We start from the raw sequence: 6922 nt of genomic DNA on the forward strand, positions 1-6922 counted from the left end.
AATTTTGAAATACCATCTTGTAATATTTAAAATACGTAACAGAAAATGCTAAATTTTAATTCTAAAATAGTATGCAAATATTGTTGTTGATAAAAGTAATTTTATTTACTCAGTCGTATCATTTAACATAAAGAAAATTTAAGTTTTCAAATACTTATTAGAATAAAATTTTACGATTTTCCCGAAAAACTTTAAAATAGTTGACTTTAGTTATTTAAAATTCCTTTGAAAATAAATTCTATTGCTTCATATAGAGCTATTTCTATATTTAATAAGGTACCTTTTAATAGTTTTTAGTTTTACCCTTCTAAGTTTATAGTAAATTTTTGAAAATATTTCCTTGAAGAGCCGCAGTGGCTAAGGGGATAGAACGTTCACCTCCCTATGATGTGGCCCAGGTTTGAATCCCAATCGTGGCTGTTTGATACGAGTTCTGCTCACAGCTCCCACCGATCACACGGCAGATGTAAAATATTCTCAGTGGTAAATGGATCATTGGTTAGAACCCTCTTGCCACCGGGTTAACCGTGGGTTTGTTTTGTGATTTTCCTCTTAATGTAAAGCAAATGCGGGTTAGTTCCATCAAAAAGTCCTCTACGAAGTACCAATGCTTGATTCAAGAGTAACCTTGTCTTCTGGGTTGGGTTCAAAAACACAAGGATCTAAAGTTGAACATTGATTGTCGTAAACTAAAAATGCGTCGGTTGTTCAAGGCTGGTTATAAAAAAAGTAATGAAAAATATTTCCTTTGTAAGTTTTTCTTTGTGGTACAACGAAAATAAAAGCGGGTTAGTTTTGCTAAAAGCAACAACGTTGCACTTAATGGGTAAAAATCTTTTAAAATATAACTGTTTAATCTGCAGTAGAAATTTACCTTATTAAAAGATAAAAATAAGTGAAAGATAATTAAAATTTTCCTAACTAAAAAATAAAATAAAAACTTTTTTTTTATTCTATAAAACCAGAGGTTTATCGAATTCAATCATCTCTACTTTAAAACCAATTTCCTCATATATTTACTTTATTTTAAATTTTATTTTATAACTGTCGCTGAACAGCTGACACAATTTTGAGTTCACGACTACCGACGTTCAACTCCGTTTCCTGTAATTTTAAACCCAATCCAGCAGACAAGGTAACTCCTAGATAAAATATTGGGAGAAATTTGCTTTTCTGGAAGACTTTTTGATGAAACTAATCTGCATTTGCGTTACATGGAGAGGAAAATCACGAAAAATTCTCACTGTTAGTCCGACCTTAAACTGACTCTGACCCATGATCCGTCTACCACTGAGGATATTTCACGTTAGCACTGTGGTCGGTGCGAGTCGGGTGTAAATTCGTACCGACTAATCATCGCTGGGATTCGAGTCCGAGTCACCTTATTGGAAGACGTGCAACTATCCCCTTGAGAAACAACAAAACATGTAAATAAATAAAACAAGAAGATTAAAAAAAATTCAAATTGTAATTGACTTTTTAAAAAAATAGCGCAGCATGCATGGTTCTACTTTCTAACTTGTGCCTAAAGCAATTCTAGAAATGATGGAGAAGAAAAGAAGTGGATGATCCCTCCTTCTTTCTTTCTTCTCCCTCCTAAAGTCCCTCATCTTGAAAAGCATGAATAACTGCGTTCATTGGCTCTACATCAGTATATAATCCTCCGCAATCATCCTGAAAGCCAATTTTGATGAAATATTCTCTCCAACTCTTCAATCAGACTTTACATAACTGGAGGTGAGTTTAATCTCATATAAAATCTACGACTGCGCCTCTGATTGCGAACGAAATTTTTTAGACTTTATCTTTCAAATTATCGGACATTTGTTTTTAGAAGATGAATTTCTACTGATTATATCTCAGAATGCGTTTGCTGCATTTATGATTGTATTTTTTAACTCATTTGCGTGAATAGAATTTTTAAATGTTGTCTTGTCTGCATTTGTATGCGCATTTAATAAAATCTCTGAAATATTCTATCAGTTAAATATGAGAATTTCCTTTAAAATAAATTTAAACATTGCATTTATTTAAAGCTTTTTGAACGAGAGTTTTTTAAATTTTCACATTCATAACAAAATTTATTCTATAATATTTTCCATTTTTGTTAAAGTATTTAATTTTTTGTTAAATTATTTATCGTTTTGTTAAATTTTGTTTATTTTATTTTTTATTCAAGTTTTACGCTTCCATTCTCTAAAAACCTAAATCAATAGACAATTTAAATGTATATATATTATCGGAAGTAAAAGTTAACTCATTAAGTGTAAAATACTTCTAAGAAATTCCATTTAATCCGTAATTAATTTAAATATTGCATTGATTTAAGTCTTTTTTTGAAAGAATTTTTGTTTAAACTTTTTATTCATAATAAAATTTATGCTGAAATATTTTTTTTGGATAAATATAATAATGTTATTTTTTACAAAATTCAGGTTTTACAGTTTCATACTCTAAAATTTAATCGATCATTTAAATCTAGAAATATTATTATTATTATTTTAAGAAATAATTTAGTTATCACCCAAATTGGGCAAGCATTTCTTTTTAAAGAAAATTAAAAACGTTAATTAGATAGATCTACAATAATTTGCTTATTATTTATTGCAAATTAATATATGTAATTTAGCTATAATATTAAAAAAAATTCTGAAAACTAATTTTAAATGGTTTTTGTCTTGTTACGATAGTACTTGTAATTTGTTCTATTGAAAAAATAAATGATTTACTACTGTTGTTTTACTAATTAAGTATAATAAGATTTTACAATAATTAATAATTGACTATACAGTAATTAATAATTTACAATAATTAATAATTAATAATCAATTAATACTTTGAAAGAGTTATTTTCAAAAAAGGGCATGTTTTGTATTTCAAATTTATAATCTTTATTTCTCTTATATGACTGCAATATAATGTGGTTGCAGTATTTAGATTTTATGATTTGCCATGATATTGAAATGTGGTTAGTTTTACATGCATAAATGCTATTGTTTTAGTAACACTAAATTTAAAATCTTGAAACTTTAATTAAGTTTATATAAAGATCGAAAGATTAGTTCGAAATAAATTATATAAAGATTAGTTCGAAAACAAAGCATTGAATAATAAATGTGTCAAAAAAATAAATTATTTTTATTATTATTATTTTCATTATTATTATATGAAAGCTACTCTCGTTTTTTAAACGACGTTTACAGAAAATTTCAATCTCTTTGGCAGTTACTTTTAAATTTTTCAACTTATCTAAAATTCATTAATTTTATATTTAATCCAGAATTGTATATTTAATGTTTTAATTACTAATTAAAACCAGTAAATGAAAACTTGATTTTGACACTAATGTCTGCAATGGGAAAATAATCAGATATGGTTTCTGTCATCCTACGCAATCAAAATAAAATCTGATCTTCAAACTTATTCGCATAAAATATTTTTTTCTGTTGTCAATAACTACAAACTTTATTTATAAAACAACAATGTATCCAGGATACAATGCAATACATTTCGTGAAAATTTTCTACCTTCTTCTTTTTCTTCATTTTGATACCATGACTTATCAGAAAATCATAAGATAACAGATAAAATCTGGTCTTTTTCTTTTGTTTTTCATGTCTACTGTCAAAAATTGATTAAAATAAACTTGTTGTGGTTTTGAAAAGGACGCACTTAATAGGTTATTTCCTTTTCTTATCTCTTAAATACATGATGTCATCAATAATTTTCTTCTTTAGATTGAAAATAATTTTTGTGCAATTCAAAAAACATATATATTCTATGTAATAATGGTAAATATATAATAATAGTAAATTGGATCGATATTTTCGCTCTTTTTTTAGGCAATTTCATGTTTAAAAGGTAAATAATTTAGAATTTTTATAATGTTTAATTTCACACAATTGTTACAGAAACGAATGTCATGTAATAAATGTACCTCAAAATATCTACAGCTTGATAAGCTTTAAATAGCTATTAATATCTTTAAGTATTTAACTTATTTCTAACTTACAAATGATAAAAAAATAGCAAAGTTTAGAATGCTTGGTTAGAATGTCACGAATAAATAAATGGGATTCATATAATTTGATATTGTTTACAATAGTTTTTTTAATCTAATTTTGATATCTATGCAGTTACCAAATTTCAAAATGTTTCATCTTTCGCAAATTTCCAATTCTGGGCCAAATTTCTACCAAAACAACTTCTTAATTGAAACTTTTTTGGGTCCTACTTACCATTTATGGAAATTGTATTTAATCCATATCTTAGCTATCCACCTATGGAAATTCTATATTATCTGTATCTTAGTTATCCACCTATGGAAATTGTATATAATCCGTATATCTTAGTTATCCACTTATGGAAATCGTATTTAATCCGCTTGTATAAAAATGGTATCTAATCCGCAAAAAATTTATCCACCTATGGAAATTTTATCCAATCCTTATGTTAGTTAACCTAATAGTATTCTAAGGGAGTATAACTAGTGTACATATACACATGAAAACATAATTTTATCTGTTGTCTTGCGTTGATATAAATAAACTTTGAAGTTTTTTCAAAGTATTTACAAAAAAAAACAAATAATATTTTTAGAAATTATAATATTATTTTAGTAATATTTACTGCAGTTTAATGAATCAAATATTTTTAAATAAATGAGTTTGTCTTTTCTGTCCTTTTTCGCAAAACTAATTTTTCGGATATTTTCCTTCATTCAAAATACAATGTCTCAAAATATTTTCATTTAAATTACTCAAAATTTTGCATGAATGTTTTTATACACATGTTTAGGAAATAGATTATAAACTAGTTAATAAAACAATTATTTAATATTTTACAGCTAAAATAAAAATAATTAATTGCAGTTTTTAGCCTTTTTTGCCAAATAAGTTCCGATATTTGTTGCAAATTAATTAAATACTAATATTAATACTAGTTAAATATTAATACTAATGAGCAGTATATTTCTTTAATTTAGTTAATTTGAGTGTTTTAAAGCAAAAATGATGGAAAAATAAAACATTTTAATAACGCTCTTGAAATAGATCGATTTTTGGACATTTTTGTCTAGTTTTTCCTTCTTTTTTTTTAATTTTAGCATATTTTTTGTCATCATATCCTGTTGTAGGGAATTATACTCACATTAATCCAATTAAGAAATTTTTAAATTAAAAACTCCAAAAATTTGCTTCCGAAGGTGTTTTGGGTACCTTAATCTATTTTTATTTAGAAATTTCTAAAAACTGTTTTGAACCACGAAAAAATTATTTTTATATTTTTAATAGCCAAATTATAATAAAATTATAATTTTCACTAAAAAATAAAAATTTTCGGTTTTTTTTTTTAATTTAAATTTAATATATATTTATTGCGTACAAATATTGTAGGTTCAAAAAATTAGTCAATAACAGTTTTTTTCTGCGGGAAATTTTGTAGAAAAGATTAAAAAATACGATTTAGAAAAATTATTAAAAAACAACTTAGATGTAAAAAACTGTTTTACAACTTATTTTGAAAATATCATTTCTTAGTCAAAGTTGTGTCTGTGGTACGTGTAAAAAATTTAAAAAAATAGAATTGTGCTTTTAAATAATGCATTGTAATTGTACTATTATGTCATGCATTTGTTGCTATTGATTTTAATATTAACTCGTCAGCTCTCTCGATTCCTTTTTATAGATATTTTATCGGTTTTAAATTACAATTTCAGTTCAGAAAAGTTCTTCGTCTTGAAAAAATTTATCTAATTTTTAAGCCTACAAACTTTATCATCCATTTAAAAAATTTTGAAGTAAATAAAAATATAAACATGAAAGAAGTTTGCTGATATAAGGGAAAAGTGTTAAATATTTTTTTTAATTATTGCATCCAAATATTGCATTCATGCATTAAGTATTGCAATGAAAATGTTTTAATAAATACAATTAAAAAAAATCATTGAAATTCACATAATTTTAGATTTTTATTCATTTTCATCTCTAAATTGTTCCAAATTTTTCTACTTTTTTAAAATTTCGTTTAACTAGAAAATTAATATGTAAAATATTATTTAAAAAACAGTATGTAAATGTACATTAATGGGTTAAGTTAAACCGTATTAAACTGAAGTTTATGACTATTATTTTTAATTTTTTCCACATTTAAATTTTTTTCAAAATATATGTATAAAAAAAAAAGATAAAATTCACAAATTAAGGTTTAAACTTTAATTAATATTCACGTAGCCTATTGGCACAAAAAAAAGTGAAAATAATCACCCTATTCTATTCTATTTTAAATCGTCACAACAAAAGATAAAACATAGATGAATCCAAATTGCAACGATAATAAATTGTCCCAAATGACCATTCGAGTATTAAATAAATGGGGTGGGGCACGCGTTAAAAATTCTACATCACAGGAAAATAGTATTTCACATTTTGTAATGAAAAGGGAAATGCATTTTTACTCTCACTTTCATTCAAAGTCTAGTTTTCATAACCTATAAACCCATTTTGTGTCATCTACGGTAGAATGGCCTTTTTGGTGAGAAATGGTCTGGGTGACAGTTTCGGATGCTGAAATAATCTACAACTCTTCTTTTTTCCCTCCTCAAGGTCGAGTGAAATTAATAGTTGTGAGAATGTGTTAATATTGGCGTCCTCTGTGACGAAAAAGAAGTTCTGAGAATTGAATTTCACTTTTTCTCAAGGTCAAATAGCAAATTTAATTTTAACATATTAGTTTTATCCACCTTTTTTTCACTAGTGATACTTAGTTGAGAGAGTTAAATAATTATATAAAAATGGACTCTAAATAATTAGAATTGTTTCACAGAGATTATTATTTTTATTTGCTTGAAATGTCATTCAGATAATACTTTATTGTTGTTTAAATGAAGCAAAGTGTAAAATACGCACACACACACATATATATA

The 6922-nt window shown here is 25.6% G+C and overlaps 1 protein-coding gene across 6 annotated transcripts in view; it reads left to right on the top strand.

Moving 5' to 3' along the window:
- The window catches only part of LOC107437380 (uncharacterized), a 107586-nt gene that overhangs the window by 79390 nt on the left and 21274 nt on the right, over positions 1 to 6922 (top strand). Inside the window, exon 1 of one of the 6 annotated variants that reach the window (XM_016049367.3) lies at positions 1684 to 1737. The exons of 4 other annotated variants lie outside the window; for them this stretch is intronic. The gene's annotated coding sequence lies outside the window, so the exon portion shown is untranslated. Of the gene's footprint in view, positions 1 to 1683; positions 1738 to 3701; positions 3862 to 6922 lie in introns of those variants that run through there. One more of the 6 variants, XM_016049363.3, reaches the window with a different exon arrangement.

This window comes from Parasteatoda tepidariorum, chromosome 3, assembly GCF_043381705.1.
Source record: "Parasteatoda tepidariorum isolate YZ-2023 chromosome 3, CAS_Ptep_4.0, whole genome shotgun sequence".
NCBI classification, from domain to species: Eukaryota; Metazoa; Arthropoda; class Arachnida; order Araneae; family Theridiidae; genus Parasteatoda; species Parasteatoda tepidariorum.